Below are 26,815 nucleotides of genomic sequence, written 5' to 3'. Positions count from 1 at the left end.
TAACAAACAGAAAGGACATCCACACCAAAAACCCATCTGTACATCACCATCATCAAAGACCAAAAGTAGATAAAACCACAAAGATGGGGAAAAAACAGAGCAGAAAAACCAGAAACTCTAAAAAGCAGAGCACCTCTACTCCTCCAAAGGAGCACAGTTCCTCACCAGCAATGGATCAAACCTGGACAGAGAATGACTTTGACGAGCTGAGAGAAGAAGGCTTCAGACGATCAAACTACTTCAAGCTATGGGAGGATATTCAAACCAAAGGCAAAGAAGTTGAAAAATTTGAAAAAAATTTAGAAGACTGTATAACTAGAATAACCAATACAGACAGGTGCATAAGGAGCTGATGGAGCTGAAAACCAAGGCTCGAGAACTACGTGAAGAATGCAGATGCCTCAGGAGCAGATGTGATCAAATGGAAGAAAGGGTTTCAGCGATGGAAGATGAAATGGATGAAACGAATGAAATGAAGCGAGAAGGGAAGTTTAGAGAAAAAAGAATAAAAAGAAACGAGCAAAGCCTCCAAGAAATATGGGACTATGTGAAAAGACCAAATCTACGTCTCATTGGTGTACCTGAAAGTGACAGGGAGAATGGAACCAAGTTGGAAAACACTCGGCAACATATTATCCAGGAGAACTTCCCCAATCTAGCAAGGCAGGCCAACATTCAGATTCAGGAAATAAAGAGAACACCACAAAGATACTCCTCAAGAAGAGCAACTCTAAGACACATAATTGTCAGATTCACCAAAGTAGAAATGAAGGAAAAAATGTTAAGGGCAGCCAGAGAGAAAGGTCGGGTTACCATCAAAGGGAAGCCCATCAGACTAACAGCAGATCTCTCTGCAGAAACTCTACAAGCCAGAAGAGAGTGGGGGCCAATATTCAACATTCTTAAAGAAAAGAATTTTCAACCCAGAATTTCATATCCAGCCAAACTAAGCTTCATAAGTAAAGGACAAATAAAATACTTTACAGACAAGCCAATGCTGAGAGATTTTGTCACCACCAGGCCTGCCCTAAAAGAGCTCCTGAAGGAAGCACTAAACATGGAAAGGAACAACTGGTACCAGCCACTACAAAATCATGCCAAAATGTAAAGACCATCGAGACTAGGAAGAGACTGCATCAACTAATGAGCAAAATAACCAGCTAACATCATAATGACAGGATCAAATTCACACATAACAATATTAACTTTAAATGTAAATGGACTAAATGCTCCAATTAAAAGACACAGACTGGCAAATTGGATAAAGAGTCAAGACCCATCAGTGTGCTAGATTCAGGAAATGCATCTCACGTGCAGAGACACACATAGGCTCAAAATAAAAGGATGGAGGAAGATCTACCAAGCAAATGCAAAACAAAAAAAGGCAGGGGTTGCAATCCTAGTCTCTGATAAAACAGACTTTAAACCAACAAAGATCAAAAGAGACAAAGAAGGCCATTACATAATGGTAAAGGGATTAATTCAACAAGAAGAGCTAACTATCCTAAATATATATGCACCCAATACAGGAGCACCCAGATTCATAAAGCAAGTCCTGAGTGACCTACAAAGAGACTTAGACTCCCACACATTAATATTGGGAGACTTTAACACCCCACTGTCAACATTAGACAGATCAACGAGACAGAAAGTCAACAAGGATACCCAGGAATTGAACTCAGCTCTGCACCAAGTGGACCTAATAGACATCTACAGAACTCTCCACCCCAAATCAACAGAATATACATTTTTTTCAGCACCACACCACACCTATTCCAAAATTGACCACATAGTTGGAAGCAAAGCTCTCCTCAGTAAATGTAAAAGAACAGAAATTATAACAAACCATCTCTCAGATCACAGTGCAATCAAGCTAGAACTCAGGATTAAGAATCTCACTCAAAACCACTCAACTACATGGAAACGGAACAACCTGCTCCTGAATGACTACTGGGTACATAACAAAATGAAGGCAGAAATAAAGATGTTCTTTGAAACCAACAAGAACCAAGACACAACATACCAGAATCTCTGGGATGCATTCAAAGCAGTATGTAGACGGAAATTTATAGCACTAAATGCCCACAAGAGAAAGCAGGAAAGATCCAAAATTGACACCCTAACATCACAATTAAAAGAACTAGAAAAGCAAGAGCAAACACATTCAAAAGCTAGCAGAAGGCAAGAAATAACTAAAATCAGAGCAGAACTGAAGGAAATAGAGACACAAAAAACCCTTCAAAAAATAAATGAATCCAGGAGCTGGTTTTTTGAAAGGATCAACAAAATTGATAGACCACTAGCAAGATTAATAAAGGAAAAAAGAGAGAAGAATCAAATAGATGCAATAAAAAATGATAAAGGGAATATCACCACCAATCCCACAGAAATACAAACTACCATCAGAGAATACCACAAACACCTCTACACAAATAAACTAGAAAATCTAGAAGAAATGGATAAATTCCTCGACACATACACTCTGCCAAGACTAAACAAGGAAGAAGTTGAATCTCTGAATAGACCAATAACAGGATCTGAAATTGTGGCAATAATCAATAGCTTACCAACCAAAAAAAGTCCAGGACCAGATGGATTCACAGCTGAATTCTACCAGAGGTAAAAGGAGGAACTGGTACCATTCCTTCTGAAACTATTCCAATCAATAGAAAAAGAGGGAATCCTCCCTAACTCATTTTATGAGGCCAGCATCATTCTGATACCAAAGCCAGGCAGAGACACAACCAAAAAAGAGAATTTTAGACCAATATCCTTGATGAACATTGATGCAAAAATCCTCAATAAAATACTGGCGAACTGAATCCAGCAGCACATCAAAAAGCTTATCCACCGTGATCACGTGGGCTTCATCCCTGGGATGCAAGGCTGGTTCAATATACGCAAATCAATAAATGTAATCCAGCATATAAACAGAACCAAAGACAAAAACCACATGATTATCTCAATAGATGCAGAAAAGGCCTTTGACAAAATTCAACAACCCTTCATGCTAAAAACTCTCAGTAAATTAGGTTTTGATGGGACGCATCTCAAAATAATAAGAGCTATCTATGACAAACCTACAGCCAATATCATACTGAATGGGCAAAAACTGGAAGCATTCCCTTTGAAAACTGGCACAAGACAGGGATGCCCTCTCTCACCACTTCTATTCAACATAGTGTTGGAAGTTCTGGCCAGGGCAATTAGGCAGGAGAAGGAAATAAAGGGTATTCAATTAGAAAAAGAGGAAGTCAAATTGTCCCTGTTTGCAGATGACATGATTGCACATCTAGAAAACCCCACTGTCTCAGCCCAAAATCTCCTTAAGCTGATAAGCAACTTCAGCAAAGTCTCAGGATACAAAATCAATGTACAAAAATCACAAGCATTCTTATACACCAACAACACACAAACAGAGAGCCAAATCATGAGTGAACTCCCATTCACAATTGCTTCAAAGAGAATAAAACACCTAGGAATCCAACTTACAAGGGATGTGAAGGACCTCTTCAAGGAGAACTACAAACCACTGCTCAAGGAAATAAAAGAGGATACAAACAAATGGAAGAACATTCCATGCTCATGGGTAGGAAGAATCAATATCGTGAAAATGGCCATACTGCCCAAGGTAATTTACAGATTCAATGCCATCCCCATCAAGCTACCAATGACTTTCTTAACAGAATTGGAAAAAACTACTTCAAAGTTCATATGAAACCAAAAAAGAGCCTGCATTGCCAAGTCAATCCTAAGCCAAAAGAACAAAGCTGGAGGCATCATGCTACCTGACTTCAAACTATACTACAAGGCTACAGTAACCAAAACAGCATGGTACTGGTACCAAAACAGAGATATAGATCAATAGAACAGAACAGAGCCCTCAGAAATAATGCCACATATCTACAACTATCTGATCTTTGACAAACCTGAGAAAAACAAGCAATGGGGAAAGGAGTCTCTATTTAATAAATGGTGCTGGGAAAACTGGCTAGCCATATGTAGAAAGCTGAAACTGGATCCCTTCCTTACACCTTATACAAAAATCAATTCAAGATGGATTAAAGACTTAAATGTTAGACTTAAAACCATAAAAACCCTAGAAGAAAACCTAGGCATTACCATTCAGGACATAGGCATGGGCAAGGACTTCATGTCTAAAACACCAAAAGCAATGGCAACAAAAGCCAAAATTGACAAATGGGATCTAATTAAACTAAAGAGCTTCTGCACAGCAAAAGAAACTACCATCAGAGTGAACAGGCAACCTACAAAATGGGAGAAAATTTTCGCAACCTACTCATCTGACAAAGGGCTAATATCCAGAATCTACAATGAATTCCAACAAATTTACAAGAAAAAAACAAACAACCCCATCAAAAAGTGGGCGAAGGACATGAACAGACACTTCTCAAAAGAAGACATTTATGCAGCCAAAACACACATGAAAAAATGCTCACCATCACTGGCCATCAGAGAAATGCAAATCAAAACCACAATGAGATACCATCTCACACCAGTTAGAATGGCAATCATTAAAATGTCAGGAAACAACAGGTGCTGGAGAGGATGTGGAGAAATAGGAACACTTTTACACTGTTGGTGGGACTATAAACTAGTTCAACCATTGTGGAAGTCAGTGTGGCGATTCCTCAGGGATCTAGAACTAGAAATTCCATTTGACCCAGCCATCCCATTACTGGGTATATACCCAAAGGACTATAAATCATGCTGCTACAAAGACATGCACATGTATGTTTACTGTGGCACCATTCACAATAGCAAAGACTTGGAACCAACCCAAATGTCCAACAATGACAGACTGGATTAAGAAAATGTGGCACATATACACCATGGAATACTATGCAGCCATATAAAATGATGAGTTCATGTCCTTTGTGGGGACATGGATGAAATTGGAAATCATCATTCTCAGTAAACTATCCCAAGAACAGAAAACCAAACACCGCATATTCTCACTCATAGGTGGGAACTGAATAATGAGAACACATGGACACAGGAAGGGGATCATCACACTCTGGGGACTGTTGTAGGGTGGGGGGAGGGGGGAAGGATAGCATTGGGAGATATACCTAATGCTAGATGACGAGTTAGTGGGTGCAGTGCACCAGCATGGCACATGTATACATATGTAACTGACCTGCACATTGCACACATGTATCCTAAAACCTAAAGTATAATAATAATAAATTTAAAAAAAAAAAAAGAAAGTTAAAACTTTGCCCTTGTCAGTCCACCTGTCTTCCCCTCTCTTTCCTACCCCCACCCACTCCCCTCCCCCCAAAAAAGGTTTAAAAATATTAATAAAAAAATAAATTTAAAACTTCACTTTGATATTTTTCATTCAATAAAGCCATCCACACTCTCTCTAGTCTTCTCTCATCAATGCCCATGTATGTCACCTCTTTTATCCAGGCTCATGTTGCACTATTTAGAGTTTAACTCTCAAGCACAGTATAGTGGAGAAATGTGACCCTTTACTCATCATACCCCCATGAATTTGCCCCTCTTTTGTCAATAATATAATTTACAGCAATCTTATTTTCCACTTGCCAATAATGCAAAAAAAAAAAAGTTCTTTCCTTTCCTTAAGTTCAGCACAATCATTAATTTATTATGGCACACTTTCCTGCAGAACTGTGTATTGCTTCAGAATATTTCCCAAAACAGCCTTTTAGGTAACTGTCACCAAATTATCAGAAATGACATTCAAAATGACATTCAGAAATGACATATCAGAAATGACATTCAAAATGAAATCTGTTTATCATTCCCAGTCTTACTCCTGAATTATTTTGTCAATTCCCCTTCTCCATTTCCCCACCTTTAAACAAATAGAATAAAACTAATACCCTGAACTACATCTGGTTTATGTGATTGTCTTTCCAACACCTCTTACATATGCTCACAGTCCATTGCTAGGCATAGAGTATGTTCGAATTGATTACTGAATATTGTACACCAAAAATATGCATAATTTTTGTCAATTAATAAAAAACAAATTGATTACTGAGAATATTCAAAGCTAGGTAGTTACAAAATGGGCCCTTTCCTGTTGCAAAAGAAGAAGACAGTCTTTTTCCAGATGCCACAGATTTTAAATTCTCCAAGCTATAACTATCTCCAAATTGTCTTTTATCTACAGGACTAAAACATTCCATGATTTCTTTGCATTTTCCAGACTATAATTAAATGAAATAATCTTCAAGACCTATCATTCCCTAGACAGTCTTTTGTAGAAATATAGTATAAAAGCTCTATCCCAGTGGTTTATTATGTTGTGTGAATCTATCATCAGTATGCATTATTAGTAATTCTCTCAATACATTAGTGAGTACACTGAGGTTTACTAAAGGTCAACTACATCATCAATTGAGGTTCCAACTGACAAAATCACTTATATAGAATAGTTCAGAAGCAAATTTATTAATAGATTTTTATTCTCAAGAGAGCTCTAACAAAGGTAGTTTCCCTGGAATAATTAACTAATTCTGCACCAGTAGGCCTAATTTCAGACACTATCATATAGGCAGTACCGTCCCTCAGCATTCATACCTCCTTATCCCTGCCACATACACATACACACACACACTGTTTTTTCTATTTCTGGGTGGTTCTTTATCTCCATGTCTATTTGTTTCATGTCTTTTTTATCTCATGAGTTATTTCCAGCTCATACAATTATGAACTCATTATAAACACATATATTATACTCAACAGTGAAAAACTGAAAGCTTGTTCCTTAACATCAGGAACAAGGCAAAGATACCCACTCTACCAACTTCTATTCATCATAGTACTAGAAGTCCTAGCTAGAGTAATCGAGCAAGAAAAAGAAGCAACAGGCATCCAAATAAGAAAGGAAAATATAATTATTTCAATGCCTAGACATGATCTTATATGTAGAAAACACTGAAGACTTTTTAAAAATTCAGTAAAGTTGCAAGATTAAAAAAAAAACACTTAAAACTCAGTTGTCTACACAAACAAAATCAGTTGTGTTTATACACACACGCAGTGTTCTAAAAATGAAGAAAATGGTGAATTCTATTTCCTATAGCATCAAAAAGAATAAAACACTTAGGAATAAACTTAAATAAGGGGGTAACAAACTTGTACATTGAAAACTACCTAACACTGATTTAAAAAAAAGTTGCAGAAGACACAAATGAGGGTTCACAGATTTGAAGACTTAATATTGTTCAAATATCTGTACTTCCTAAAGCAATCTCAAGATTTGATGCAATCCCTATTAAAATCTGAATGGCATTTTTCAAATTGAAAAAAAAAATCCTAAAGTTTATATGAAACAAAATAAAGAATGAAAAACCAAAACACTCTTGAGAAAGAAGAACAAAACCAGAAGCATCAATCTTACTGATTTCTAAGTATATGACAAAGCTACAGAAATTAAAATAGTGTGGTACCTGTATAAAAACATGCATATAGACCAATTGAACAGAATAGATAGCCCCAAAATAAACCCATGTATACATGGTCAACCGAACTTCAATAAAAGTGCCAAGACTACAAGGATAGTCTCTTTAACAAATGGTTTTGGGCAAACTATACATCCACCCACACAAGAAAAAAATGAAACCCTGAACTTATTTCGCAGACAGAAATAAAAATAGAATGAATTAAAGATTTAAATGTAACATCTGAAACTGCAAAACTCTTTGAAGAAAACATAGGAGGAAAGTTTAATGACATTGGGATAAGTAATTATTTTTTGGATATGAAATGAAAAGCATAAGTAACAAAAGCAAAAATAGACAAGACTACATCAAACTAAAAAGCTTCTGCACAGCAATGGAAAAAGTTATCAGAGTGAAAAGGCCATCTATAGGAGAAAATATTTGCAAGCCATGTATTTGATAGGGGGCCAATACCCAAACTATAAAAGGAACTCCTATGTCTTAATGCCAAAAATCATTAAAAAATGATTTAAAATGGGCAAAGAACTTGGATAGACACTTCTTCAAAGAAGGCATGCAAGTCAGAAGGCATACAAACGGGAAGACAAGTTGTCCATTTGTATGCCGTGTAAAGATATTTAACATCATTAATCAGAAATACAAATCAAAACCAAAATGACTTTTAGAATGACTATTATCAAATATAAATAATAAAAACAAAAATAAAAGTTAACATGTGCTTGGTAGTATGTGGAGAAATTGAAACCCTTGTAGACTGTTGGTGGGGAATGAGTTAGTGCAGCCATTATGGAGGCTTTTCAAAAAATTGAAAATAGAATTGTCATACTGCCATATAATCCAGTAGTCCCACAACTAAGTATACATCCAAAGTAAATAAAATCAGTATATCAAAAGAGACATATGCACTTCCATGTTTATTGTTGCATTATTCACAATAGCCAAGATTTGAAAATGACCCAAATGTCCATTAACAGATGAATGTATAGGCACAATGTGATATATACAAACAATGGAATACTATTTAGCATCAAAAAAGAAAGAAATCCTGCCAAATGTGACATAATGAACCTACAGGACATTATTCTAAGTGAAATAAATCAGTCATAGAAAAATAAATAATGCATGATTCCAATTATGAGGAATCTAAAATAGTCAAACTCACAGAAACTGAGTAAAATGGTTATTGCCAAGAGTTGGGGGTAGTGGGAAATGGGGAGCTGTTACTCAAGGGGCATAAAATTTCAATTATACAGGATAAGTTCTAGGGATCTCTTGTGCAACATTGTGCCTACAATGAACTATATTGTATAATGCACTTAAAATTTGTTAAGAGAGTAGATTTCATAAAGTTGTGTTTAAAAAAGTGAATAGATCCTCAGTGACCTGTGGAAAGACATTAAATTAATATTAATAAAGTGGAGTTCCAGAAAAGATAAAGCAGAAAGAATATTTGAGACAAAAATGTCTAATATTGTTCAATATTTGTAAATAATTATAGATTCTCACTTGCAAGGCTCTCAGTAAACAAGGAAAATAAGCCACTAAAAAAAGAGAACCTCTTAAAACTAGCTATAAAAAAAAGAAAAATTAGATATAGGATGTGATGGTTAATACTGAGTATCAACTTAATTGGAGGGAAGGATACAAAATATTGATCCTGGGCGTGTCTGTGAGGGTGTTGCCAGAAAAGATTAATGTTTGAGTCAGTAGGCTGGGGAAGGGAGAGTCACCCTTAATATGGTGGGCACAATCTAATCAGCTGCCAACGAATACAAAGCTGGCAGAAAAACATGACAAGGAGAGACAGGCCTAGCCTCCCAGCCAACATCTTTCTCCAGTGCTGGATGCTTCCTGCCCTCAAACATTGGACTCCAAGTTCTTCAGTTTTGGGTCTCATACTGACTCTCCTTTCTCCTCAGCTTGCAGACAGCCTACTGTGGGACCTTGTGATCATGTAAGTTAATACTTAATAAACTCCTATATTTTCCTGTTAGTTCTGTCCGTCTAGAGAACTCTAATACATAGGAAAACATCAGTAAGAATGATTGATATCACATTAGAAAAAATGCAAGTATTAGAAAATAGACAAACATATAAGAAGCAGCAAAAATGTTATTATCAGCCAAAAATGTCCTTCAAAATAAAGGTGAAATGAAGACATTGATAGACAACAAACAGAAGCTAAGAGAATTCATTGCCAGCAATTCTGTACTACAAGAAATAACAAAATAAAATCTTCTCAAAAAAGAAAAATAATACCAGGCAGAAAGGGAAACCTATAAAAAGTAAGTAGTGATGATCTCCAAAATGATAAATATTTGCGTAAATAAATAAAAGGTTTTGTTATAGATCTGATACAATCCCATTAGGAATACCAGCAGATTTTTTGAAAAAACTTACATGCTGATTTTTAAATCTTTGTGGAAATGTGAAGAACCTACTTTAACACCCCACTGTCAACATTAGACAGATCAACGAGACAGAAAGTCAACAAGGATACCCAGGAATTGAACTCAGCTCTGCACCAAGCAGACCTAATAGACATCTACAGAACTCTCCACCCCAAATCAACAGAATATACATTTTTTTCAGCACCACACCACATCTATTCCAAAATTGACCACATACTTGGAAGAACCTAATTTTGAAAAATTAGAGATTAGGCAAACTAATTTTGAAAAATAACATTATTTTGGAACTCTGAAGCCTATTGAAGGTTTGCAACTTCCAGGGTAAGACTTGAGTTGTAAATTGTGGTTAATTATGGTCAATGTCAGCTCTTCCCACAGTTGCAGCTACCCATCTTCCAATCCCAGTCACGTGGCAGACAGCTATGCATGTCCCTGGAGTAGCTTGCACACAGCTGTGAGAGACAGGGTGAGTAAAACACATCCTGTTGTCCAGATTTTGGGGATCTGTTCTCTGTTTGCTGATTTTTGCTTCTGATCAAAGAGATGAGGACACTGAGGTGATAGTTATTATTCTTGTACCTCCTCCTATTGTTACAAATTTAAAGGGCTAGATTTTTCTCCAAGCCCATTTAATTTTATTTTTCCAAACCCATTTTATTTTCCCCATTTGGAAGCCAGATACTATAGATTAGAACATTCAAAAGCAACTGGATATATGAGGGAAAGAAGAAAGTGACCATGTAAACCCATGGAAAGGCACAGGTTCATAAGAAAACTGAGAAGACCTTGAGTTTGCACCTCAGGCTGATCCTTGACACAGGGCCATGCTACAACAATCAGAAAAGCATAAACAATAAGTAACAAAAAGAGGAACAGCTCCGGTCTACAACTCCCAGCATGAGCAACGCAGAAGATGGGTGATTTCTGCATTTCCATCTGAGGTACCGGGTTCATCTCACCAGGGAGTGCCAGACAGTGGGTGCAGGTCAGTGGGTGCAGCACACCATGCACCAGCTGAAGTTCCCTTTCCTAGTCAAAGAAAGCGGTGACAGATAGCACCTGGAAAACCAGGTCACTCCCACCCTAATACTGCGCTTTTCTGACAGGCTTAAAAAACGGCACACCAGGAGATTATATCCCTCACCTGGCTCAGAGGGTCCTAAGCCCACGGAGTCTCGCTGATTGCTAGCACAGCAGTCTGAGATCAAACTGCAAGGCGGCAGCAAGGCTGGGGGAGGAGCACACACCATTGCCCAGGCTTGCTTCTGGGAAGCGCGAACTGGGTGGAGCCCACCACAGCTCAAGGAGGCCTGCCTGCCTCTGTAGGCTCCACCTCTGGGGGCAGGGCACAGACAAACAAAAAGACAGCAGTAACCTCTGCAGACTTAAATGTCCCTGTCTGACAGCTTTGAAGAGAGCAGTGGTTCTCCCAGCATGCAATCTGAGAACGGACAGACTGTCTCCTCAAATGGGTCCATGACCCCTGACCCCCTAGCAGCCTAACTGGGAGGCACCCCCGAGCAGGGGAAGACTGACACCTCACACGGCCCGGTACTCCTCTGAGACAAAACTTCCAGAGGAATGATCAGACAGCAGCATTTGCGGTTCACGAAAAACCACTGTTCTGCAGACACCGCTGCTGATACCCAGGCAAACAGGGTCTGGAGTGGACCTCTAGCAAACTCCAACAGACCTGCAGCTGAGGGTCCTGTCTGTTAGAAGGAAAACTAACAAACAGAAAGGACATCCACACCAAAAACCCATCTGTACATCACCATCATCAAAGACCAAAAGTAGATAAAACCACAAAGATGGGGAAAAAACAGAGCAGAAAAACTGGAAACTCTAAAAAGCAGAGCACCTATCCTCCTCCAAAGGAACGCAGTTCCTCACCAGCAACGAAACAAAACTGGATGGAGAATGACTTTGACAAGTTGAGAGAAGAAGGCTTCAGACGATCAAACTAGTCCGAGCTACAGGAGGAAATTCAAACCAAAGGCAAAGAAGTTGAAAACTTTGAAAAAAATGTAAACGAATGTATAATTAGAATAACCAATACAGAAAAGTGCTTAAAGGAGATGATGGAGCTGAAAACCAAGGCTCGAGAACTACGTGAAGAATGCAGAAGCCTCAGGAGCAGATGCAATCAACTGGAAGAAAGGGTATCAGTGATGGAAGATGAAATGAATGAAATGAAGCAAGAAGGGAAGTTTAGAGAAAAAAGAATAAAAAGAAGCGAACAAAGCCTCCAAGAAATACGGGACTATGTGAAAAGACCAAATCTATGTCTCATTGGTGTACCTGAAAGTGACAGGGAGAATGGAAAACACTCTGCAGGATATTATCCAGGAGAAATTCCCCAATCTAGCAAGGCAGGCCAACATTCAGATTCAGGAAATACAGAAAACGCCACAAAGATCTCTTCGAGAAGAGCAACTCCAAGACATATAATTGTCAGATTCACCAAAGTTGAAATGAAGGAAAAAATGTTAAGGGCAGCCAGAGAGAAAGGTCGGGTTACCATCAAAGGGAAGCCCATCAGACTAACAGCAGATCTCTCTGCAGAAACTCTACAAGCCAGAAGAGAGTGGGGGCCAATATTCAACATTCTTAAAGAAAAGAATTTTCAACCCAGAATTTCATATCTAGCCAAACTAAGCTTCATAAGTAAAGGACAAATAAAATACTTTACAGACAAGCCAATGCTGAGAGATTTTGTCACCACCAGGCCTGCCCTAAAAGAGCTCCTGAAGGAAGCACTAAACATGGAAAGGAACAACTGGTACCAACTGCTGCAAAATCATGCCAAAATGTAAAGACCATTGAGACTAGGAAGAGACTGCATCAACTAACGAGCAAAATAACCAGCTAACATCATAATGACAGGATCAAATTCACACATAACAATATTAACTTTAAATGTAAATGGACTAAATGCTCCAATTAAAAGACACAGACTGGCAAATTGGATAAAGAGTCAAGACCCATCAGTGTGCTGTATTCAGGAAACCCATCTCACGTGCAGAGACACACATAGGCTCAAAATAAAAGGATGGAGGAAGATCTACCAAGCAAATGGAAAACAAAAAAAGGCAGGGGTTGCAATCCTAGTCTCTGATAAAACAGACTTTAAACCAACAAAGATCAAAAGAGACAAAGAAGGCCATTACATAATGGTAAAGGGATCAATTCAACAAGAAGAGCTAACTATCCTAAATATATATGCACCCAATACAGGAGCACCCAGATTCATAAAGCAAGTCCTGAGTGACCTACAAAGAGACTTAGACTCCCACACATTAATAATGGGAGACTTTAACACCCCACTGTCAACATTAGACAGATCAATGAGACAGAAAGTTAACAAGGATACCCAGGAATTGAACTCAGCTCTGCACCAAGGACACCTAATAGACATCTACAGAACTCTCCACCCCAAATCAACAGAATATACATTCTTTTCAGCACCACACCACACCTATTCCAAAATTGACCACATAGTTGGAAGTAAAGCTCTCTTCAGCAAATAGAAAAGAACAGAAATTATAACAAACTATCTCTCAGACCACAGTGCAATCAAACTACAACTCAGGATTAAGAAACTCACTCAAAACCACTCAACTATATGGAAACTGAACAACCTGCTCCTGAATGACTACTGGGTACATAACAAAATGAAGGGAGAAATAAAGATGTTCTTTGAAACCAACAAGAACCAAGACACAACATACCAGAATCTCTGGGACACATTCAAAGCAGTGTGTAGAGGGAAAATTATAGCACTAAATGCCCAGAAGAGAAAGCAGGAAAGATCCAAAACTTACACCCTAACATCACAATTAAAAGAACTAGAAAAGCAAGAGCAAACACTTTCAAAAGCTAGCAGAAGGCAAGAAATAACTAAAATCAGAGCAGAACTGAAGGAAATAGAGGCACAAAATCCCTTCAAAAAATTAATGAATCCAGGAGCTGGTTTTTTGAAAGGATCAACAAAATTGATAGACCGCTAGCAAGACTAATAAAGAAAAAAAGAGAAGAATCAAATAGATGCAATAAAAAATGATAAAGGGGATATCACCACCAATCCCACAGAAATACAAACTACCATCAGAGAATACTACAAACACCTCTAGGCAAATAAACTAGAAAATCTAGAAGAAATGGATAAATTCCTGGACACATACACCCTCCCAAGACTAAACCAGGAAGAAGTTGACTCTCTGAATAGACCAATAACAGGATCTGAAATTGTGGCAATAATCAATAGCTTACCAACCAAAAAGAGTCCAGAACCAGATGGATTCACAGCCAAATTCTACCAGACATACAAGGAGGAACTGGTACCATTCCTTCTGAAACTATTCCAATCAATAGAAAAAGAGGGAATCCTCCCTAACTCATTTTATGAGGCCAGCATCATCCTGATACCAAAGCCAGGCAGAGACACAACCAAAAAAGAGAATTTTAGAGCAATATCCTTGATGAACACTGATGCCAAAATCCTCAATAAAATACTGGCAAACCAAATCCAGAAGCACATCAAAAAGCTTATCCACCATGATCACGTGGGCTTCATCCCTGGGATGCAAGGCTGGTTCAACATATGCAAATCAATAAATGTAATCCAGCATATAAAGAGAACCAAAAACAAAAAACCACATGATTATCTCAATAGATGCAGAAAAGGCCTTTGACAAAATTCAATAGCCCTTCATGCTAAAAACTCAATAAATTAGGTATTGATGGGACGTATTTCAAAATCATAAGAGCTATCTATGACAAACCCACAGCCAATATCATACTGAATGGGCAAAAACTGGAAGCATTCCCTTTGAAAACTGGCACAAGACAGGGATGCCCTCTCTCACCACTCCTATTCAACATAGTGTTGGAAGTTCTGGCCAGGGCAATTAGGCAGGAGAAGGAAATAAAGGGTATTCAATTAGGAAAAGAGGAAGTCAAATTGTCCCTGTTTGCAGATGACATGATTGTATATTTAGAAAACCCCATTGTCTCAGCCCAAAATCTCCTTAAGCTGATAAGCAACTTCAGCAAAGTCTCAGGATACAAAATCAATGTACAAAAATCACAAGTATTCTTAAACACCAATAACAGACAAACAGAGAGCCAAATTATGAGTGAACTCCCATTCACAATTGCTTCAAAGAGAATAAAACACCTAGGAATCCAACTTGCAAGGGACGTGAAGGACCTCTTCAAGGAGAACTACAAACCACTGCTCAATGAAATAAAAGAGGATACAAACAAATGGAAGAACATTCCATGCTCATGGGTAGGAAGAATCAATATCGTGAAAATGGCCATACTGCCCAAGGTAATTTACAGATTCAATGCCATCCCCATCAAGCTACCAATGACTTTCTTCACAGAATTGGAAAAAACTACTTTAAAGTTCATATGGAACCAAAAAAGAGCCCTCATTGCCAAGTCAATCCTAAGCCAAAAGAACAAAGCTGGAGGCATCATGCTACCTGACTTCAAACTATACTACAAGGCTACAGTAACCAAAACAGCATGGTACTGGTACCAAAACAGAGATACAGATCAATAGAACAGAACAGAGCCCTCAGAAATAACGCCGCATATCTACAACTATCTGATCTTTGACAAACCTGAGAAAAACAAGCAATGGGGAAAGGATTCCCTATTTAATAAATGGTGCTGGGAAAACTGGCTAGCCGTATGTGGAAAACTGGCTAGCCACATGTAGAAAGCTGAAACTGGATCCCTTCCTTACACCTTACACAAAAATCAACTCAAGATGGATTAAAGACTTAAACGTTAGACCTAAAACCATAAAAACCCTAGAAGAAAACCTAGGCATTACCATTCAGGACATAGGCATGGGCAAGGACTTCATGTCTAAAACACCAAAAGCAATGGCAACAAAAGCCAAAATTGACAAATGGGATCTAATTAAACTCAAGAGCTTCTGCACAGCAAAAGAAACTACCACCACAGTGAACAGGCAACCTACAGAATGGGAGAACATTTCTGCAACCTGCTCATCTGACAAAGGGCTAATATCCAGAATCTACAATGAACTCAAACAAATTTACAAGAAAAAAACAAACAACCCCATCAAAAAGTGGGCAAAGGACATGAACAGACACTTCTCAAAAGAAGACATTTATGCAGCCAAAAAACACATGAAAAAATGCTCACCATCACTGGCCATCAGAGAAATGCAAATCAAAACCACAATGAGATACCATCTCACACCAGTTAGAATGGCAATCATTAAAAAGTCAGGAAACAACAGGTGCTGGAGAGGATGTGGAGAAATAGGAACATTTTTACACTGTTGCTGGGATTGTAAACTAGTTCAACCATTGTGGAAGTCAGTGTGGCCATTCCTCAGGGATCTAGAACTAGAAATTCCATTTGACCCAGCCATCCCATTACTGGGTATATACCCAAAGGACTATAAATCATGCTGCTATAAAGACACATGCACACGTATGTTTATTGCAGCACTATTCACAATAGCAAAGACTTGGAACCAACCCAAATGTCCAACAATGATAGACTGGATTAAGAAAATGTGGCACATATACACCATGGAATACTACGCAGCCATAAAAAATGATGAGTTCATGTCCTTTGTAGGGACATGGATGAAATTGGAAATCATCATTCTCAGTAAACTATCGCAAGAACAAAAAACCAAACACCGCATATTCTCACTCACAGGTGGGAATTGAACAATGAGAACACATGGACACAGGAAGGGGAACATCACACTCTGGAGACTGTTGTGCGGTGTGGGGAGGGGGAACAGATAGCATTGGGAGATATACCTAATGCTAGATGACAAGTTAGTGGGTGCAGCGCACCAGCATGGCACATGTATACATATGTAACTAACCTGCACATGTATCCTAAAACTTAAAGTATAATAATAATAATAATAAAGTAACAAAAAAACAACTAATCCCAGGGAAGGTTAGAATCTTATTTCCAGAGTCAGTACATTATTAGATTCAAACTTTCAGTTTCCCCAAAAACGACAAGGCATACGAAGAAACAGTAAACTGTAACCCAGTCAAACTTAAAACGTGAATGAACACATCAACAAAAATTGACACTGGAAAAGACCCAATGACATATCTACTAGTTAGAGACTTAAGAGAACTATTTTACCCAGGCACCAGGCCAGTCTCGTCAAGTACTACAACAGCAAGCCCAACCATGTGTCATACTAGATAACCTGCCCCGAATCTCTGGACAGACTGACAGTTGAGGGCTTTCCCTGCTAGCATCATTCAGTAAAGAATGAAATAAGTGCCTACATCTTTAACTGTCAGACACCATTGCATGGCCTCAGGGATCATGAATAAACAAGGAAACATGACACCCCCAAAGAAATAAAATAAAGCACAAGTAGCCAATTTTAAATAAATTGGATTTATTCATGCACTGCCTAAGAATTCAGAATAATCACCTTACAAAAGTTCACTAAGCTATACAGAATGTAGATAGACAACTAAATGGAATCAGAAAAACAATTCATGAGCAAAAAGAATTTTAACAGAGATGGCAATGATGAAAAAGAATCAAATTCTGGAGCAAAAGGACACAATGAATGTACTAAAACTTTCATAGAGTATTTCAACAGTAGACTTGATCAAGCAAAGGATCAGTGGATTCAAAGAGAGGTCACTTATGAAACCTATGGATTATTGGCATTCCTAAGAGAAAATGTAAACAACCTGGAAAACATATGTGAGATAATAATTCAAGAAAATTTCCCAAATCCTGCCAGATACAAGAAATCCAGAGAACACCTGCGAGAATCTATACAAAATAAATAATCACCAAGGCACATAGTCACCAGACTGGCCAAGGTCAAAGCTAAAGAAAAATTCTTAAAGGCAGCTAGAGAAAAAGGTCTGATTACATACAAAGGGAACACCATCAGCTAACAGAGGACTTCTCAGCAGAAACCTTACAACCCAGGATATATTTATTGGAGGTCAATTTTCAGCATTCTTAAAGAGACATTCCAGCCAGGGATTTCATATCCCTTCAAACTAAGCTTCATAAGCAAAAGGTAAATGAAAACCTTTTAAGACAAGCAAGCATTAAGGGAATTTGTTACCACTAAACCAACCTAAAGAGATCCTTAAGAGAGTTCTAAACATGGAAATGAAAGAACATTATCTGCTGCCACAAAATCACACAAGTACATAGCTCACACACCCTATAAAGCAACCATATGATAGAAACAATAAAGCCATCAGCCAACAACTTCATGACAGGACCAAAACGTGAAATCTCAATATTAATCTTGAATGTAAAGGGTGTAAATATCCCACTTAAAAGGCACAGAGTTGCAAGTTGGATAAAATAAACAAGACTCATTTATCTCTAGTCTTCAAAGGACCCATCTCACATGTAACAACAACCATAGGTTCAAAGTAAAGAGTTTGAGAAACATCATGCAAATGGAAAACAAAAAAGAGCAAGAATCACTATTCTTATATTAGATAAAACAGATAGTAAACAAACAGTAGTCATAAAGGACAAAGAAGGGCATTACATGATGCTAAAGAGCACAATTCAACAAGACTTAGCTAAACTAAATATGTATACATATAATACTTAAATACCCAAAATTCATAGAATGACAATTCCCATGTCTATGAAAAGACTTAGACAGCTACATAATAATAGTAGGGACTTCAATACCTAATAACAGTGTTACACAAATCATTGAAGTAGAAAACTAACAAAGATACTCTGGACTTAAATTCAACACTTAACCAACTGAACCTAATGAATATCTACAGAATACTTCACCTATCAACTACAAAATTCTTCTCATCTGCATGTGAAACATGCTCCAAGATTGACCACATACTCAGCCATAAAGCAAGTCACAATAATTCAAAAAAAACACCGAAATAATAGTACTCTTGTACTACAGGGAATCAAAATAGAAATCAATACCAGGAAAATTACCAACCCCACACAATTACATGAAAATTAAGCAACCTATTCCTGATGATTTTGGGGAAAACAATAAAATTAAGACAGAAATCAAAAAAGTTTTTGAAATAAATAGAATCAGAGACACAACATACCAAAATATCTGCGATGCAGCAAAAGCAGTATTAAGAGTAAAGTTTATAGCACTAAATGCTTACATCAAGAAGTTAGAACCATCTCAAATTAATGATATAATATCACACCTAGAAGAACTAGAAAAACAAGAACAAAACAGCTCCAAACTAACAGAAGAAAAGAAATAACTAAAATCAGAGAAAAATGGAATGAAACTGAGACTCCCCAAAAACCCACAAAGATAATCAAAAAAACCAAAAGTCAGTTCTTTGAAAGGGTAAGCATGATTGATAGACCACTAACTAGATAACAGAAAAAAAAAAAAAAGAGAAGATTCAAATAACCACAATCAGAAACTACAAAGGTGACATTATAACTGATCTCACAGAAATACAAAATATCCTTAGAGGCTACTATAAACACCATTATGCATGCAAACTAGAAAATATAGAGGCAATGGATATTCCCGGGAACACACAACCTCCCAATATTGAATCAGGAAGAAACTGAAACCCTGAAGAGATGAATATCAAGTTCCAAAATTGAATCCATAATTTTAAAAACTACCAAACAAACAGCCAGGTTGATTTACAGCTGAATTCTACCACATGTGCAAAGAAGTAGTACCAATTCTACTGAAACTATCCCAAAAAATTGAGGAGGAAGGACTCCTCTCCTCCCCTAACTCATTCTGTGGAGCCAGCTTTACTCTAATACCAAAACCTGGCAAAGACACAACAATAAAAGAAAACTACAGGCCAACATCTCTGATCAACACAGATGCAAAAATCCTCAACAAACCAAAACCTTAGTAAACGAAATCCAGCAGGACGTCAAAAATTAATTTACTACAACCAAGTAGGCTTCATTTCAGGGATGCAAGATTGTTTCAACATATGCAAATCAATGTCATTTGCTACATACACAGAATTTTTTTTAAAATGTAATAATCTCAATGTACATGAAAAAGGCCTCAATGAAATTCAACATCCATTCCTGAAAATATTAAGAGCTGTCTGTAACAGACCCACCGCCAACATCATACTGAATGAGCAAAAGCTGGAAAAACCCCCCTTGAGAAATGGAAAATAAGCACCATGCCCATTCTCTCCAGTCCTAATCAACATAGTACTAAAAGTCCTTGCCAGGTCAATCAGGCAAGAGAAAGAAATAAAAAACATAAAAATGGTGGGGGCGGGGGAAAGGCCAATTATCTCTCTTTGCTGACAAGATGATTCTATACCTAGAAAACCCTTAAGACTCTGTCAAAATGTTCCTGGAACTTACAAAAGGCTTCAGTAAAGTTTCAGGATACAAAATCAATGTTAAAAAATTGGAATTTCTATACAACAAAAACGTTCAAGCTGAGAGCCAAGTGAAGAATACAATTCAATTTACAACAGCCACAAAAACAAATAAAATACATAGGAATACATCTAACCAAGGAGGTGAATGATCTCTACAAAAAGAACTACAAAACGCTGCTGAAAGAATGCATAGATGACACAAACAAATGGAAAAACATTCCATGCTTACGGATTGGAAAAATAAATATCAGTAAAATGGTCATACTTCCCAAAGTGATCTACAGATTAAATATTATTCCTATCAAACTATCATTGTCATTTTTCACATAATTAAAAAAAATTCTCAATTGATATGGAGCCAAAAAGGAGCCAAAAATAGCTAAGGTAATCCTAAGCAAAAAGAACAAAGCTGGAAGCATCAGGTTACCCAACTTCAAACTATACAATAAGGCTAGAGTAAGCAAAACAACACAGTACCTTATAAAAACAGACATATGGACCAATACAACAGAAAAGAGAAGCCAGAAATAAAGCCATACACCTATAGCCATCTGATCTTTAACAAAGTCAACAAAAACAAGCAATAGGGAAAGGACTTTCTATTCAATAAATAAATGGTACTCAGATAGTTGGCTAGCCATATGCAGAAGAATGAAACTGGACCCCTTTATTTGACCATAGACAAAAATTAACTCAAGATGAATTAAAGATTTAAATGCAAGACCTCAAATCAAAAATTCAGGAGAAAACCAAGAAAATACATGGACATTGGCCTTGGGAAAGAATTTATGACAAAGTCTTCAAAAGCAATTGCAACAAAAATGAAAATTCACAAGTGGGAGGACCTAATTAAATTAAGGAGTTTCTGCATAGCAAAAGAAAACTATCAAGAGAATAAACAGGTAACCTACAAAATGGGAGAAAATATTTGCAAACTACACATCTGACAGAGGTCTAATATCCAGAATCTACAAGGAATTTAAGCAATTCAACAAGCAGAAAATATAGAACCCCATGAAAAAACAGGCAGGACAGACACTTCTCAAAAGATGACATAAAAGCAGCCACCCTATGTATGAAAAAATGCTCAACATCACTAATTGTCAGATAAATATAAACCCAACCACAATAAGATACCATCTCACACCAGTCAGAATGGCTATTATAAAAAGTCAAAAAATAACAGATGTCGGTAAGGTTGCAAAGAACAGGGAAAGCTTACACACTGCTGGTAGGAATGTAAATTAGTTCAGCCATTGTGGAAAGCAGTTTGGAGATTTCTCAAAGAGGTGAAAACAAAACTACCATTTGACCCAGCAATCTCATTACTAGGTATATACCCAAAGGAATATAAATCATTCTGCTATAAAGACACATGAACATGTATATTCATCACCATACTATTTACAATAGCAATGATATGGAATCAAACTAGATGCCCAACAAAACGAGAGGTTCCTGTTAACAGGCCCCCATCTCACAAATTCAATCCCAGGTTACCACCCAGGAACAGGAGAGTCCAGGCTCTACTCCCCAGCAAAGGGCGTGAACTTCCCAAGGCTCCACCCCAATGTTCACTCCTCCCAATGTGCAGGCTGCTTGGAGGTTCTGCAAGGAGCCCTCTTTACTTGGCTGTCTCAGCATGATTTGTGTAGGCCTCATGATAGCTACAAAGAAAAATCTGTGGTAGATTTACAAGAGATAAGTAGAAGAATTAAAGCATACTCCTACCCCCAAAAAATCGTCACAAAGACAGATATCAAATCACAAAGGAAGACATCCAGAGAGGAAGAACAGGACAAAGGAATTACTAAACAGTCAAAAAACAATTAGCAAAATGGTAGTAAGAGGTTCAAGTTAAATCAATTCAAAGAGACTCATGCCAAGACACATTTAATCAAACTTTTGGAAGACAGTGACAAAATAGAATACTAAAAGCAGTATAAGTGACTCATCACATACAAAGGATTCTCAATGAGATTATCAGAAGATTTCTAAACAGAGATTTTGGAGGCCAGAAGGAAGTGGGTCTATATATTTATAGTGCTCAAAATATGACACCAAAAGCATAGGCAAGAACAACAACAACAAAAAAAACAGGCACATTGAACTTTATTAAAAGTTTTAAAACTGTGCTTCAAAAGATAGTATCAACAAAAGCAACTCTTAGAACAGTAGAAAATATTCTCAAATCATATCTGATAAAGACTTAATTTCCAGAATACATAATCAATTCCTAAAACTCAACAATATAAAAACCCACAATTTAAAAAAAGGTAAAGGATTTGAATAGGCACTTCTCCAAATAAGATATACCAATTTTTGATAAGCACATGAAAAGATGTTCAAAGTAACTAATTATCAAGAAAATGCAAAAAAAGTTAAAACCACCACAATATCTTAGCTCTATTAGAATTATTAAAATCAATAAGGCTTACAATATCAAGACTTGAAGAGGATTTAGAACAGCTAGACAGCTAACATGGTGAAACCCTGTCTTTACTGAAAATACAAAAAGTAGCCAGGTGGGGTGGTAAGTGCCTGTAGTCCCAGCTACTTGGGAGACTGAGGCAGGAGAATTGCTTGAACCTGGGAGGCAGGGGCTACGGTAAGCTGAGATCACACCACTGCACTCTAGCCTGGGCAACAGAGCAAGATTCCATCTCAGGAAAAAGAAAAGAAAAACAAAACAAAACAAAACAAAAAAAACAGATAAAACTGGGGTCATTAAAAATAGAATAATCATTTTGGAAAATAATTTGGCAATTTCTTGTAAAGTTGAACCTATAATTACCACTGAATTCAGCCATGACATTTCTAAGTATTTACCAAAGAAAAATTTATTTAATACCTCTGACAAAGATTTTTACATTAAATGTTAATTACAACAGTATTCATAATACCTGAAAACTGAAAATAGCACTAATGTTCATAAACAAGTGAATGAATAAACACATTGTGAGATATTCATGCAAAAGCATATGTATCAATTTAAAAAATAAAGATACCTGCAACAACTTGGATGAATCTGGAAAGAAAACCAGCTGAGAGGAATAAATCAGCACAAAATAATGCATACTATTTTATTTCGTGTATAAGAAATTCTAGAACACGAAAATCTAATCTGCAGTGACTGAAAGGTGAACAGTGGTTTCTAAGGCCAGATGTGGTGGGAATTGACTCTAACAAGTATGGAGAACTTTTGACAGTAATAAAAATATTCTCTATCATGATTGGGGTGATGGTTATATAGATACATATATATATTTGTCAATACTCAAACTGCACACTTAAAATAGGCAAATTTTATTGAATGCAAATTATGTACATGTGTATACATACACAGATATATATAGACATAAAAAGTTAACTATTAAATAAAATATTGTTTAATCTGTGGAACCTCAATATATAAACAAATAAAAGCAGAGCTTCAAATTCTGATACGGGGGTAGGAGTCTTGCATGCCCAATGACATCTCCTTTTACACAGTGCTCCTTAAGAAATTGGGAAAAATCATGAGGACTTGACAGAACACATAATAAAAACCACACTCCACAGTATCTAAGAAATAGTTATAAGAAAATTTAACTATTTTTATTTTTACATTTATCTTCAATATCTAATATAATCTAATCATAATGTATAATACTTTACTCAGTTGAGTAAGTCTCACAAAGATGATGTCGTAAAGATTATTTTTTGGAAAAAAAAAAATTTAGAGTGATGTCAAAGGTCAAATTACCAGCCTGCAGTGTTTTCTCAACAAGTGACATCTGAGCTGCATCGGTCTTGGCATCCAGGAAAAGGCAAGGGTTACTTACAAAGAAGAATAGACTTGTGATGGAAAGTCTTTCATTTAAGGTTTAATGAAACCTGGAACATTTCCTTTCATAATTAAATTATACCAATATCTGGGCTTCACATTTCATCGAAAATGTGGTTTTGTGTCTTCTCATTCACTTTGAGTTGAGCAAGAGACACGTTCAACTAAACTTGACATCGGCCCCAGCATGAAGTATGGTGCCAAGGGAATTCTTGAGAGATGCAGAAATTCACCAATGTGGGAAGAACTTGGCTTTCACCTATCTGTTGCCAGAATTGAAAATTCCACTCAAGAGTCAACTCTTTAAACCTACTACTGGGGTAAAATAATTGTTCCTTCTTTCCATCAAAATTTATGTATTATTTAGAAAGCATTTGGTTATAAGCAAAGATGATAGTTCAAGTAAATACTAACCATGATGGTAATACAGTAAACATACAAATAAATATGTGATTCAAAAATTTAAATATGTATTTCCTTTTGAACTCTAAGTAGACTATTTTTAAAGTGACATACAATGTTCATCACATCTTGCAATAATTTTCAAGTCATTTGTTGATTTTTAGAAATTGTTGCTGTGATTGTTTGACAGAGCTAAGTGATGTCCCTGTTTCAGCCATGATTTATTAATATGAATCATATGAACTATTCCAACAACTTTCTCAACTAGTTAACAGTTATTCTGTGAATTACAGTCTCAAAGAGTAGAAAATTTCTATAAACTCACCAATACTATTAACTCACAGTAGCTCTGTAAACCTCAGACCAATGTTCTTAGCAGCCCCAGAAGTCTGATCAGGGGAAAAGAGATGCATGAGACAAAGGGCTCATTGAGAAAGAGCCCCATTCGTGGCTGAGTTAGTAGCAGTGGAATAAGCACCATGTGGTCCTTGCCCTGTATGGGCAAGTGCGTAAACATTACTGGCCCACCAATCTTTGGGTTCTAGCCAACTTTCTGTAAGACAGCTTCAGCAATCAAAGTACACCTGTCCTTTACCCAATCAGTATCACTGGAGATTAACCTAGAGAACAGAAGCAGAGAAGGGAGATGGTGTCTTAAACTGCAATACCTCCTATTCTCCTTCCAGAGTAAACCAGGACCTGCCCAACACAGAACCCTCTTCCAATCAAGGCAGACATGACCTACAGAGAGAAATTTTTTTTTATAGGCTGTGTGTGATTCTCCAAAAGTAGAGTTATTCGGAAAACTCCAGAACACAGTTGTGCTGCTTACCTGCCCAAAGACAAGCACCAGAAAGTGCTGCAATCATTTCATGAACATCCCCATAAAAAGGTGACCATTCAACAATAATCACTGCAACATCCTATGACAATTATCTTGAACTAATTTCACTATCATAGTCATTATTGCCAACAAATAAAGAATAATGTCAACATTTTAACAAATGCCATAGTGATTATTTCCTTGAGCTTCTGGGGTGGGAAAGGCTAGGTTTCCTGAGATGTGGAACATCTGCCTGCTACCTGTACAAAATAAGGATTCTGTTAAGAAAAAGAAAGGTGGCAGCTATTGAATGGGATCTGCCACAGTTGGATTTCATTTTGTGGATATACTTACAACTATTATTAGTACCACCATTATTAGTATTACTACTACTAATAGTACCTATATCTTTTATTGAGTAAATACTTCGTCAGGAAACTAACTATGCTAAATACTTTGTTATATTCTCTACTTAGGAAATGATCATAAGAAAATTTAACTACTTAATTCACACAAAAATGTTCAGGGGCTTGAAAAGCTAATAAAATTTATATAGTTAGCATTTAATTTCACCTAAGGCCTACATGATTCCAAGGCCTAAACTACACATTCGTGGAATGTCCCATATTTCTACTCATGCGTAAATTTTAAAAACAGTTCTCCTCACAGTTCAGTCCTGGCATTATTCCTATTATTTAATGCCATGCATAAGGATGCTCACTAAAAATGAAAGTAACTCGTTATTCTGCCTTTGCACATAATTGTTTTTAAATTGTGTCAAGAATTGCATTGCTATTAAGGCCTCTAGATAAAAGAATTTCAATGATGCTATTGTAAGATGGCTGTAGCACAGGAGTTCTTTTCCTGAGAGGATTAAATGAAATACTATTTGTGAGCTTTACTTAGCCCAAGGCTTGGCACAGAGTACCAATGAGCTTTGAAGATCACAGGCAGGTAGCCAGACTGTGAGGTTGTAGATTTAGGTTGGTTTGGGGGCTGTTGACAAAAAAATCAAAATATAATATAAATTCCTCCCCTTGGTATTCATTTTTTATACCTGTATTAATACCTCCAGAGACTATTCAACATGCTCTGGCTTTAAATAAATTGAATGAATTTTGAAATATATGTGGCATTACCTCATACTATTTTAAATAGTTAACATTTTTTCAGCATTTACTAAATATCAGGTGCTGTGCTAAGCAAGTTAAATGTATTATCTCATTTAATTATCATGATGACCCTAGGAGACAGATATTCATGGGAGTTTTATTAGGTAACAGTAAGTAACGCAAATGTCTTTTTCTCCCAGTAATTAACACAACAGTCTTACTATATCTGAGGTCAGAATTATAAAATAGATAAAGCAATCAGACAGACAGGTGGAGATACAAAATGTTCTTATTATGTCTTAAGCTGATCAAAGAACATGTCTTTGTTCCAGAGCAAGCCAACCCCATCCAGTCTCAGACAGCACTACATAGCGGTTGTCTCCCAGA

The sequence above is a fragment of the Pongo pygmaeus genome, chromosome 9 (assembly GCF_028885625.2).
Source record: "Pongo pygmaeus isolate AG05252 chromosome 9, NHGRI_mPonPyg2-v2.0_pri, whole genome shotgun sequence".
Taxonomy (NCBI): Eukaryota; Metazoa; Chordata; class Mammalia; order Primates; family Hominidae; genus Pongo; species Pongo pygmaeus.
The sequence above is the reverse complement of the archived record's forward strand: the minus strand, read 5'-3'. Positions refer to the sequence as shown.